The following is a 14,077-nucleotide window of genomic DNA, read 5'->3' as shown; positions in this document are numbered from 1 at the left end:
GTGCTTCCGATTTTTTCATTAGAAGTTGTTTTCCAAAAAAAAGGCTATACTGTACATAGACACTTCCTTGAAAAATCATTTAATTCATGGCCTCTATTTATGTACAGTATGTTTCTCTATTTTTTGGAATGTAACCTCCTATGTCGTTTCAGAAGTCTCTTTGCTAAACCTCTATCCGACTGTTTCTCCCATCCATTAAAAATTCTAAATTTATTTTTTTCTTTGCTTCACAGAACATCAAGCAGCACTCTTGCGCCCGAAGTTCCTCAGGAGGCGGTCCCTGAAGAGCAAGCCGCCGCGGGTCCCTCTCGCCCTGCTCCTACTGCTTGTCAGGAACACCATGTTCCCCTACTTGTGCCCTCTGGCGACGTAACGATGGCAACCATGGCACCACTTTTTGAGGCCCTCATGCGTCGCCAGAGGTCAGGTAGGAGCCGCCAGGCTAACTACGAAGACCTCACAAGGCTCATGTATGAGTCCTTGGCGGGGATCACAAATAGGGTTGCATCTGTGGAGGATCATTCGCGTCGTCTTCAGGAGGGGGCGGTGTTGACGACACAAATGAGTCCGATGCATCACTATCTTGTGTCGTTGTTACCTGCGCTGGAACGCTTATCACCCGACCAGCAGTATGAGGCCAGAAGACAGATGGACAGCGTTTTGTGGCAACTGGCACACCGCCCCACAACCATTCCCCCACCCCAGCCCTATCCCCCATCCTACTCCTATCCCCCATCCTTCACCTATCCCCCATCCCACACCTATCCAACTTTACAGCCCCACCAGGCTCAGCATTCCCACCCTCCCCCTCCCCCTCCCCACAACCCACCCCCATCCCAAACCCCCGAGCTCTTTTCTCAAAGCTTTTCTTCTCCTCCTTCTTACTATGCTCCTTCCTCTTTCACCACTCCCTCTACTCTTGCTCGGGAAACTCCTTCTCCTGCCCAATCCAGTCTTCACACTCCCTCTGTGCCACTTGCATCAACACGCACTTTGTTGTCCACAGTGGCAGAAGAACAACAGGAGAGAGTGGACCCAAACCAATCACTTTCCTCCACCCCCCACCATTTCCTCAATTTGTAACTTTGTGTTTTATTTATTTTATTGTTATTTATAATAAATGTTATTTTTTGGTTTAAAAAATCCAAGAACTGTTTTTGTTTTTTTTAAAATTAAGATAGATATTTTAAATTTTTTGACAATTAAAATCTCCCAGCACTGGTGTAGCGACACAACAGATTGTCGCTCCACCAGCGTTGGTAGATTGAAAGCTAGGTGTCTTATAGGCCAGACATAATCTCCCAGCACTGGCGGAGCGACACAACAGATTGTCGCTCCTCCACCGTTGGTAGATTGTAAGAAAGCTAGGTGTCTTATAGGCCAGACATAATCTCCCAGCACTGGCGGAGCGACACAACAGATTGTCGCTCCTCCACCGTTGGTAGATTGTAAGAAAGCTAGGTGTCTTATAGGCCAGACATAATCTCCCAGCACTGGCGGAGCGACACAACAGATTGTCGCTCCTCCAGCGTTGGTAGATTGGTAAGAAAGCTAGGTGTCTTATAGGCCAGACATTATCTCCCAGCACTGGCTGAGCGACATAACAGATTGTCGCTCCTCCAGCGTTGGTAGATTGTAAAGCTAGGTGTCTTATAGGCCAGACAATTAAAATCTCCCAGCACTGGCGTAGCGACAAAACACATTGTCGATCCTCCAGCGTGGGCAGACAGTCTCCTAACAGGACTGATTGGAGCGACACAAGTATGTGTCGCTACTCCAGCGTGAGCACATCAATATATTAAAATAAAATCACAATTAATATATTAAAATAAAATCACAATTACGTATAAAAAATATTTATTTAACCCAAAATGCTATTGAAATCAAATACAACACACTGTAACCATCAACCAACGGGACAACAAACATAAATTAACGGTTATTTGAAAATTAATCCAAAATAGTTTATAAAAATTGGTCCTGCCAGTCCACCCTTCCAGCTTCTGTACAAAAATAATCTGCAAACGAGTCTCTCATCCGTGCAACCGCTACAGTTGACCGATGTCGACAACTTTGAATGCTCGCGATCTCGCTGTCCTCGGGCACCTGTTCCAAATTGAGTGGTTCTTTATGAAGGAGGTAGTTATGTAACACCACAGCACACTTGACAACCTCGTCTACTGATTCAACCTTCAGGTGAATAGGTTTAGTGAAAATCCTCCATTTTGCGACCAAAATTCCAAAAGTGCATTCTACCATTCTTCGAGCCCTGGTCAAGCGGTAGTTGTATGTGCGTTTTTTTAAATCTAATCCGCGGCTGGAATATGGTTTAATTAGATTTCCACACATTTGAAATGCCTCATCACCAACCAATACAAACGGCATGGGTGGGCCATCAGTACCTGGCAGTGGTTGAGGGAGAGGAAAATCGAATTGTCCATTATATAGACTACGGCCCATATTTGAATTTTTAAACACCATTGAATCGTTTGCGCGTCCATAGGCCCCTACGTCCACTGCAACAAAACGATATTGAGCATCTGCGATGGCCATCAGTATTATAGAAAAATATTTCTTATAATTGAAAAACTCGGATCCGGTTCCGTGAGGCTTGATGATACGAATATGTTTACCGTCTACAGCCCCTATGCAGTTGGGAAACTGACAAACATCCCAAAATCTTTCAGATATTTCTTTCCAATGCTGTCGAGTTGGATGTGGGATGAATTCATCATGCAGTTGTTCCCACAAAACACGGCATGTCTCCTTTACAATTATTGAAACAGTTGATATCCCAAGGCGAAATTGAAAATGGAGTGAGCTGAAACTTTCTCCACTTGCCAAAAACCTAAAATATAAAAGAAAAAAATAAGTGTATAAAAATTATTAATAAACAAGATAATATACAAGGTACAGTATATCAATTGGACGCAATTTTAGTGCACCCCTACATATATTAGTTTGGTCAAGATTTTTTTTGTGGCCAATGTAATTTTTAAAAAATTCAACAATAAATGTTTGTTCTCCATGGCGAACAATATTCATCACAGTTCATAAATCTTCAATGACGAGTATATTGATTCAAACTTTTCCAAAACAAGATGTATAATTACAAAAAAAATAGATGAGCATCAATTGGGCCCAAAACACTTTGTACAGTGATCCCAGAAAGTACAGTGATCCCAGAAAAAGTAGATTTGGATTAAAAAATGTATGGCTTCACACTACCAAACAGCAGCTTTTGAAAATTTAGACCAAATATTGGTATAATATGTAATAAAGTATAAACTTTACCTTATCGTCAACAATAGGCGTTCTGCTGGGGAAACACAGCGACGGAAAGTGGTGTCTTGCCTTTGAATGTGAGGTGACACACGTTGTAGAAGATCATCGAAACTTTCTACCGTCATCCGTAAATAGGTAAAGAATTTTTCTGGATAATCCCTCAATTCAGGAAATAGAGTTTCAAAAACTCCCCTTCTTACTCTTGCAGAGGTTATTGGATGCACCCAATAGCGACGCGTTTTACGTCGCCTGGCTTGAAGACGTCTTCTCCATCGTGAAACCAGAATTAAAGCCTGAAATCCAAAACGAATATGGTCCGGCATCATCTTTGCACTCTGCTGAAGGAACTTCTGAGTGGTAAGTGAACTTTGCTGGTCTTTTATAGCCAGTTGTAGTATTTGCTTTAACAGATTGCATCTTTTTGTGACCTTCTCTTATCTTTTATAGACAGTTTTAATATTTGCTTAAAAAGATAGCATCCTTAATCTCTAAATTTAAACGCCGGATCCGTCTTTCCGTCTAAAAACGGAAGCAAACGGAATAGACGGATCAGCTTTTTAGACGGATCCGACGGACGGATCCGTCGAAAATTGACGACTGAAGGAAACTGAACGACGGATCCGGCTTTTCTAACAGTCGACGGAAGGACGGATCCGTTGCAGTAAAACTGTGCGGCGGTATGCGTTTTGTCGGATCCGGTGGCCAATTCCGGCGCCGGAACTGTTTGACGGATCAGTCTGCCGCAAGTGTGAAAGTAGCCTTACCTGCTCCATTTGCTTAAAGATCTCGCATGAAATCCCGTGCGCGCGCGCCGACCGGCGTGATGACGTAAACTAGGCTGAGTGAGAATGCTGTCACCTAAGAGACTTTCCAATTAGAACGTTGATAATCTAATTTATTTTATTTCTTTTTTTAAAAGGGTTGTATGAGTCAAAAAATTCCATTTAAAGAGGAAGGACAGCTGTGTAGGTATACTACAGAAGTACCGTCTATAGGCTCCAGTGCCACCCACAAAAGAACATGTAATGTTGGCACATGTCTAGATCATGGCATACAATAAATAGGCCTGTCAGATAGAGTGTGAAAACATGTAGTCGCACAGTGCTGTAATACAGGAGAGATAACAGAGCGCCATACAAAGGGCTCCCTATATGCACCATGTAGGCGCTTCCCTCCAGCGCTAGAGAGACTGAACACTCATTTATATGGCGTCTGTAGTGTGTGCATTGATGGCATCTCAATGGTGGCTTGTTACACAGACATGACTGTATGAGGGGCGTCATGGGGCGTTCTCTGAATGGACGTCTTACAGTCGGGTAGTGTCTTGTTTCCATCCAAAATTAAAGAAGCCGTTAATGTCAGGAAAGTCATGTATACGCCATGAATGAAAAGGCTATTTTTTGTCCATACGTGATACCATTAGACATAATTTATACCGTTACTATAAGCACTGGAATATTATTTGTCATGGTATAGCAGTATTATTTATACACTGAATGGTAGCCTTATTTTTCAATGGAATTTCAGGATTGTGTGAGCAATCTATGGCAGTGTTATGACGGCAGTATGCAGTAGTATTATTTGAATACTATATGAAGGTATGATGCATGTATTGTGTGGCGGCATTATTTTATATAGGAAGGTGTCTAAAAAGGCAAACTCAAGGTGGAGGAGATACTTTGTTTGTCGGTCAGAGTCCCATTTTCTACAAAACTGTCCCTGTTGAACAAAGAGTTTAAAAATCACCTACAGCTTTGCCATTGTTTTTAGAACTTTTTGTGACTTTTTAGGTAGTCCTAAGTAGCTAGACATTTGCTGTTTCCGATTGGTTCCAAAAAGCCACAAAACCGCAATGCAGTTCACACAGAATGACCACATAGAGGGGCAATTCTGTTGTATTTTTTTGTGACAAATGTATCTGATTTTGCACGCCCTTTGTTCCGTTTCTCGCAGTTTATATTGGAGATGGTGTGCTGCTTCTGCTTCAGTTTTGATGCTCATCTGTTGGTGTTGTGCAGATCTCATCTACTTGTGCTTCATATGATTTCATAAATATGGCTAAAAAGTCACTGGCTAATAAGCAATGCGGCGCACATGGTGCAAACAGTAATTCTGTTTTGGTGCAAATACTTAATGAAGTGCACACAGTATCAACATTATTCCCACTGAAAATGCACAAAAGAAGTGGACAATGGAGCTTCATGCATGTGGGCCAATGTGTTCTGGAACAGAATTTCACACTCTTAGGGTTGTAAGGGATCGTTTACTTTTAGGGGGTCGCCATCACAGATTACTTCACCAGACAAGGGTAGAATGTCCAAACTCGTGTTTTATTCCGGATGGTACAGCAAAACAGGTTATGAAGTCGCAGCTTCAACTTATCACGTGTGACATCCACACAAAATAACAAACCCTTGCCCGGCTAGGCTCTAACTAAACACATAAGTGTATCCCTGACTCACCTAGAGAGCCCTGTTCACACATGGAACACAAATGCGGCTTTCCTCACCCATTCAGTCCAGCAACCTCCAGGCTGTGACACTTCAATACCTTTTGGGGGATTGTGCCCCAGTAGTCCTCCCGACTCTGGCCTCGTGATCCTTGTTTCACAGGCATCACCGCGTCCCCCCAAAGTTCACCTAGCCTCATGGCCCCTCAGCCCACCCGGCTGAAACCACTCACAGAGCCTCACCGGGACTCTGCTTCACCAAACACTCCAGAGTGAGCCACCCCCAAGATCCAGTAGCAGGATTAAATAGGATCCCTGGACATGAGCATGCCCTAAGTCCCAGACTGGAGCTTGGGGAACAGGCACCCACCCAACACATTGCCTGTTCCCAGTAAATGCCTGCCCTGAAATAGCTGAACCAGCTACACTATCTATATGGTGTCCCCCAACTACTTTAGTGGACACCTGAACTAGGGCTTTTACTCCACCAAGGCCGGGCCCCTTGGTGACACGCTCCCGGTGCACACAACACCCCTTTTATCCTGCTTCCCCGTGACTTTACTGCACATCTCAATGTTCACATTGCCACATATCCCCCCCCCTCTGTTCAAACCTGTGGGGGTGAACACATGTACCAACCGGATGCTCATGATCGGGCATCCGCATTATACTTCCATCTTCCAGCTCAACGTTCCCCCTGGAAGAGATGGCCAGCGTCACAGGCTTCCCTTTATTTGGCCAGACCCAGGCAATCAGAGCTTGGTTTGTCATAAACACTGCCTTCCTACCTAGACTACAGTGTCTAAGGGCCTCCTCCGACACCTCTGCGCTGGAGAACTTGCTTCTTTTCCAGATTTCTTCTTAGGCCCCCAACATTTAACTTCCGTAACCTTTACAGCCACATTTTCCACAGGGAGTTCCCGCCTCATCCTTTTGTTGGAGAGCTGGCTGGTCAGTTTTAAACCACCCTTCAGCCGCTCTAATGTCACCTGGTGTTCCCACTCACTTTGTTTCTTTATTCTATCACTAGATAGTACTTCTCTTTTTTCTTTAGTCCCCACAGGGGTTACCTCAGGTTTGGCTTCAGTTTCAGAGTCTTCTACTTCTTCAGTGGCTCTCCCCACTTCGGCAGACCCCTCTTCAGCCTTATCCTTGGTCTCTGGAACATCTGAGGATTTCTCCCACTCCAACTCATCGGCCTTAGCTTCTTCAGCCTTTGAGTCTCCTTTGGAGTTTTCCTTCACTTTGTTAGCTTTCTCATCCTTCTCAGACACAGCATCATATACTTCCAATCTAAACCCCTCCTCCTCTTCCTCATAAAGGTTGGAGGTACTGGGGACACCGGGGTCTTCACTAGACTCGTCATCTTCTGGTATTTTCTCCATAGGCTCACCCAGGATATTGCTCTCCCTTCGGGCAGGATTCAGAAGAACCAGTCCATCGTAGTAGATAGGATCCTCATACTGGTCGTCCGTCTCCCTGTATTTCTTCCCCAACAGACTGCTATCTTTCTGGAGGGCATTGACAGCAGAGGGAAGGTCTTTCATGACCAGGTCCTGGCTACACACTGCCATGAGTCTCTTGTCTTTTGCATCCACATCATCCCCATCAACTGGTTCAGCAGATACATCTTCCATCATCTTCTCTGCCTCGGCCAGCACCACGGCGCCACCATCTCCAGTCCCATTCTTAACAGGCTCTGACTTAGACTTCTTGACGTTTTTCAGAGGACTCTCCTCTTCAGGTTTCTCACCTTCCACCTGCTGCTCGAGAGCACACTTAGATTTCTCCACCTCATAGATGTTCTTCCCGACGTCATCTTTTAAGCTCATGAGATTTTCCATCTCTGCTCCGAGTTGCCTGTTCAGCCTCTTAAGGTTATCTTGCTCCTCAAGTGCTTCTTCAAGGGCTCTAGCCAAGGAGAGGGCCCTGGTCTCCTTTTCCCGAGCATTAGCCTCCGCTCAGTCACGTTCCTCGGCATATAGAGCCGATATGCACCTCTCTTCAACCAGGAGCTGGTCAAACTTCTTCTGTTTCTTCTCCAATCTAGACACAGTTTGTCTCTGGTGGTCCAAGTCCACCATCCAATCACGCAACTCTTGATAAAGTTGAGCCATCCTGGCTTCCAAATGTCTTTTCTCCTCCAAAAGAGCATTTTTTTCTGAGGCACTGATCCCTTTCCTGCTCTGCATGATGTCTGGATCGCTCAGAAGCTACAAGTTCCTCTTGAAGTTGGAGAATTTCCGCTTCTATTTGTGACTCTAGATCCTTCAGTTCATTCCTCTCTTTCTAAGTCTCTTCCTGTGACTCCTCTGGAGCGGTCTGCAGTTGCTCTGCGAGAACCGCTAGTCCCTTCTTTAGTGTATCTAGGGACTGTGCGAAGCAAGGGAAAACATCTTAAAGTTTGTAGCTGTATTGACTTGTCAGGTCATCTACCCCTGCCTGGGTATGGGTCTCAGACACTAGGCTGCCGTCTCCCCACTCAGCTCTCGTCACGTCAGGTATAACTGTCATCTGGTCGCTACTAGTGACCGCCTGAATTTTGCAATACTTTGACCTGGTAGCTTCCCTCTCGGAGTTGCTAATGGTCACAGCACATACACTCACCTAAAGAATTATTAGGAACACCATACTAATACGGTGTTGGACCCCCTTTTGCCTTCAGAACTGCCTTAATTCTACGTGGCATTGATTCAACAAGGTGCTGATAGCATTCTTTAGAAATGTTGGCCCATATTGATAGGATAGCATCTTGCAGTTGATGGAGATTTGAGGGATGCACATCCAGGACACGAAGCTCCCGTTCCACCACATCCCAAAGATGCTCTATTGGGTTGACATCTGGTGACTGTGGGGGCCATTTTAGTACAGTGAACTCATGGTCATGTTCAAGAAACCAATTTGAAATGATTCGAGCTTTGTGACATGGTGCATTATCCTGCTGGAAGTAGCCATCAGAGGATGGGTACATGGTGGTCATGAAGGGATGGACATGGTCAGAAACAATGCTCAGGTAGCCCGTGGCATTTAAACAATACCCAATTGGCACTAAGGGGCCTAAAATGTGCCCAGAAAACATCCCCCACACCATTACACCACCACCAGCCTGCACAGTGGTAACAAGGCATGATGGATACATGTTCTCATTCTGTTTACGCCAAATTCGGACTCTACCATTTGAATGTCTCAACAGAAATCGAGACTCATCAGACCAGGCAACATTTTTCCAGTCTTCAACAGTCCAATTTTGGTTAGCTCGTGCAAATTGTAGCCTCTTTTTCCTATTTGTAGTGGAGATGAGTGGTACCCGGTGGGGTCTTCTGCTGTTGTAGCCCATCTGCCTCAAGGTTGTGTGTGTTGTGGCTTCACAAATGCTTTGCTGCATACCTCGGTTGTAACGAGTGGTTATTTCAGTCAACGTTGCTCTTCTATCAGCTTGAATCAGTCGGCCCATTCTCCTCTGACCTCTAGCATCCACAAGGCATTTTTGCCCACAGGACTGCCGCATACTGGATGTTTTTCCCTTTTCACACCATTCTTTGTAAACCCTAGAAATGGTTGTGCGTGAAAATCCCAGTAACTGAGCAGATTGTGAAATACTCAGACCGGCCCGTCTGCACCAACAACCATGCCACGCTCAAAATTGCTTAAATCACCTTTCTTTCCCATTCTGACATTCAGTTTGGAGTTCAGGGGATTGTCTTGACCAGGACCACCCCCCTAAATGCATTGAAGCAACTGCCATGTGATTGGTTGACTAGATAATTGCATTAATGAAAAATAGAACAGGTGTTCCTAATAATTCTTTAGGTGAGTGTATATTGCCTATGTTACTCGTGTCATTATTAACGCTGACCTCTAGGGGCACACATGAGCTAATCTCCACCTTGGACATTTCTTCAGTAACCATAGAACCCCGTAGAGACTGCATACCCACTTCTGGTACGTGTGGTACACACTCTATCCCCGCCACATTGTCTACAACGGGGTCTTCTAGCGGTGTTTCTTCAACATTTATCAACACTTTTACATCAGACACATGTTTACCAACAGGGGGAGCTTTTTCCCCAATCACAGACTGCAAAGGAAAAGGCATGTCATTATTATCACATATTTCACATGACATCACATTTCCATTATGCATTTTGGCAAACATGGTACCATCACTTTGCACCTTATCTGCACCCTTGTTCTCAATGTGCAGCTCCTTCACATTATCATTTAAAGGAACAGGTACAGGTTCTACAGGAGTTTTGTCACTCTCTGCAGAAGTGTCTCCATTACTTAAAACCTCCAAGCATAAGAGGAAATTACGGCCCACCATTCCCTCATGTATGAGCGTATTTGTAACATCAGGTTCACAAGTCCCAGTTCTCACCGGAGACTCTCCCTCAGTGAGAACCACCTGATAGTCCGTATTAACCACATAATTGTCCCGAACATGTAACACTCTATCAGTCTCTGGGGCGGCCATCATGCTACCTCTTACCCAGGATAGCATGGGATCTCTGACTTTCCCCACCCCAAATCTAGCTTTGATCACAGGCTCTTTGGGCGACCCAGAAACCTTCTCCCCTGCAGGTTCCTGCGAGGGAGTAACCGCAACAGGCTTACCCGCCTGTTCAGACACTGCGATTTTCCCAATGTCAGACACTGCGAGACGGTTGTTCGCCTCAGTGATTTTTTTGTCATAGACCCAGCCGGCTTCCACTGCGGCCGGCTCACGGTCACTGGATCTGCCACCCAACTATTAACAGGAACAGTCTTACCGCCTAACGCCATGGATTCGGGAGACGACGATATTCCCAGGATATCTCTACCAAGATCACCAGCCTTCTCTTGGTTCCTGGTATTCCGAACACCGGCAGACTCCTTACTGGAAACGTTGCCACCGGAAACAGCATGGCCTGGATAACAGACTTTTCCTGGACGGTAACTCCAGCCGCACCCTTTAGGACTTTGCGCACACGTGCAGAAAAAAATAGGATCTCCTGAGAGCCGCACCGCTCCACCTCCTTTTCTTCCCGACGGTTGCCCTTGGCAACGGCACACATCTTTTCCTCTGGAACTCGAGCCGCACAACTCGAAGCCTTTTTTCGAGCCATAGCTGCCAGAAGAACAGAAAGTCTTTGCCAAGCACAAACTCCACTTCCAGGGTCTCACATTTTAAGAGCTCCCATTGCACAGGGCTATAGTCCGTGATAAAGGTCAGAGACACGGTGACATCTGTCTCTGGCCTCTTCTTTAGAATGTCCAGTACTTCGGGTTTAACCTGGGACACACGTTGGCAGTCATCTAAAGTGACCCACAGTAGAATTCCCCCAATCACAAACTCGCAGGATCTTTCTGTATCAGATCTTCTGACCTCACAATCATCCATTGTTTAGTCCTGCTGCAGGGGGGTCTGCACAGATCTCATAGTGACAACAACAACAAAAAAAAATCTTCTCTGGGCTTCTGGCCCTTTAAATCTCTGCACCACAGCAAAAATAGTCCACAATAGCATGAGCAGGACCTGCTCCACCAAACAAACAGGCTTCCGGCCCTTTAACTCCAGCACAGCAGGATTCAGCAGCACCTGCTCTTTCTCGTCGTTGCCCCTAGCAACCGACCGTTGCCCTTCTCTCATGGACAACTTGCCCGCATCCGACACCAATTGTAAGGGATCGTTTACTTTTAGGGGGTCGCCATCACAGATTACTTTACAGACAAGGGTAGAATGTCCAAACTCGTGTTTTATTCCAGACATTTCAGCAAAACAGGTTATGAAGTCGCAGCTTCAACTTATCACGTGCGACATACACACAAAATAACAAACCCTTGCCCGGCTAGGCTCTAACTAAACACATAAGTGTATCCCTGACTCACCTAGAGAGCCCTGTTCACACATGGAACACAAATGCGTCTTTCCTCACCCATTCAGTCCAGCAACCTACAGGCTGTGACACTTCAATACCTTTTGGGGGATTGTGGCCCAGTAGTCCTCCCGACTCTGGCCTCGTGATCCTTGTTTCACAGGCGTCACTGCGTCCCCCAAAGTTCAGGCTATCGCCTAGCCTCGTGGCCCCTCACCCCATCCGGCTGAGACCACTCACACAGAGCTTCACGAGACACTCCAGAGTGAGACACACCCAAGATCCAGTAGCAGGATTAAATAGGATCCCTGGACATGAGCATGCCCTAAGTCCCAGACTGGAGCTTGGGGAACAGGCACCCACCCAACACATTGCCTGTTCCCAGTAAATGCCTGCCCTGAAATAGCTGAACCAGCTACACTATCTATATGGTGTCCCCCAACTACTTTAGTGGACACCTGAACTAGGGCTTTTACTCCACCAATGCCGGGCCCCTTGGTGACACGCTCCCGGTGCACACAACACCCCTTTTATCCTGCTTCCCCGTGGCTTTACTGCACACCTCAATGTTCACATTGCCACAGGGTCCATTCACACGTCCGCAAAATGCGTCCGCATTCGTTCCGCAATTTTGCGGAACAGGTGCGGACCCATTCATTTCCAACGGGGCTGGAATGTGCTGTCTGTATCCGCATTTGCGGATCTGCACTTTCGCTCCGCAAAAAAATAGGACATGTCCTATTCTTGTCCGCAATTGCGGCCAAGAAAAGGCATTTTCTATGAGAGTGCCGGCGATGTGCGGATCCGAAAAACACATACAGTTTCAAGAAATAGTATGTGAACCCTTTGGAATAATATGGATTTATGCACGAATTGGTCATAAAATGTGATCTGACCTTCATCTAAGTCACAACAATAGACAATCACAGTCTGCTTAAACTAATAACACACAAAGAATTAAATGTTACTATGTTTTTATTGAACACACCATGTAAACATTCACAGTGCAGGTGGAAAAAGTATGTGAACCCTTGGATTTAATAACTGGTTGAACCCTCTTTTGGCAGCAATAATTCAACCAAACTTTTCCTGTAGTTGCAGATCAGACGTGCACAACGGTCAGGAGTAATTCTTCCACATTCCTCTTTACAGAACTGTTTCAGTTCAGCAATATTCTTGGGATGTCTGGTGTGAAACGCTTTCTTGAGGTCATGCCACAGCATCTCAATCGGGTTGAGGTCAAGACTCTGACTGGGCCACTCCAGCAGGGCTGGTGCAAGGATTTTTGCCACCCTAGGCAAAAGCTAATTTTGCCACCCCCTTGACTCCGCCCCTTTTCCCGCCCCTTTTCCCGCCCCTTTTTCAGCCACCTATTACATGCAACATTTAACTATGGTCGTGTACCCTGTGCCAGTCTATGGTCATGTACCCTGTGCCAGTCTGACTATGGTCGCGTACCCTGTGCCAGTCTGACTATGGTCATGTATATATAATATCCAGCCATTGTCTGCCACCTAGTACCATCCCAGTGATGCCAATCACTGTGCGCTGTTCAGCAGGTTGGCACACCAAACACGAGCAGTGCCACCTATTCACTGCCAGGCGCCATTCAGCCACTGTCTGAAATCCTGTGCCACCAGGGCAACATAAAACAGTATGCTGCCTTGTGCCCTCTGCCAGTCTGGCACTGTCCTGCACCCTGTACCATTCATTGCCCTTTAGACAGTATGTGCCACCTATTAGGCTCCATGTGCCACTGCTGGGCACCCTGTGCCAGTCAGAGTCTATGGCCCCTAGTCAAGCAGCAGGTGTGCCCTGACCCCTGTACACAAGTGTGTGCCACCCTGCTGCCAGTCACTGTCCTGCAGCCTCTGACACCCTAGTGCAGGTTGTCAGAGTGCGGTTGCTAGGGGTGCTCACCAGGTTCTGCTCCTCGCTGTGCTCCAGGTCCACATTGCCTTGGCTCTTGCCAAGATCATGTGTCTTTGGCGCGTGATCCCGCGAGACCCACCTCTGGAGGTCACTGGTCTCGCGGGATTGCGCGCCCGAAGTCAGGGCCGGTGCAAGGATTTTTGTCAACAGAAGCAAATGTACATTTTGCGCCCCCCCCCCACATCATTTCACATTTCTGCCCCTCATGATTCATGTCCATTTCTTGCCCCCTCCCCATCATTTCACATTTCTGCCCCTTATGATTCATGTCCATTTCTTGCCCCCCCATGTGCTAATATCATAGTGCCATCCTCTCCCCTGCCCCCTAATGTGCCAGTATCAAGTGCCTCTCTCCTCCCCCCTCCATGTGCCATTATCATAGCGCCAATAGCCCCCCCCCCTCCCTCCCGTAACAGTCCGGTATTTAAAAAAAAAAAGAAAACACTTTCAGAAAAGTTTTTCCTGAGACTTGAACTCACAACCTTTCACATCAGAAGCAAGGCATTTAACCACACAGCTATGAAAGCAGTGTAGCTATTTACTTAAATAAAAATGT

Source organism: Bufo bufo, chromosome 2 (genome assembly GCF_905171765.1).
Source record: "Bufo bufo chromosome 2, aBufBuf1.1, whole genome shotgun sequence".
NCBI lineage: Eukaryota > Metazoa > Chordata > Amphibia > Anura > Bufonidae > Bufo > Bufo bufo.
This window is presented reverse-complemented; position numbering follows the sequence as displayed.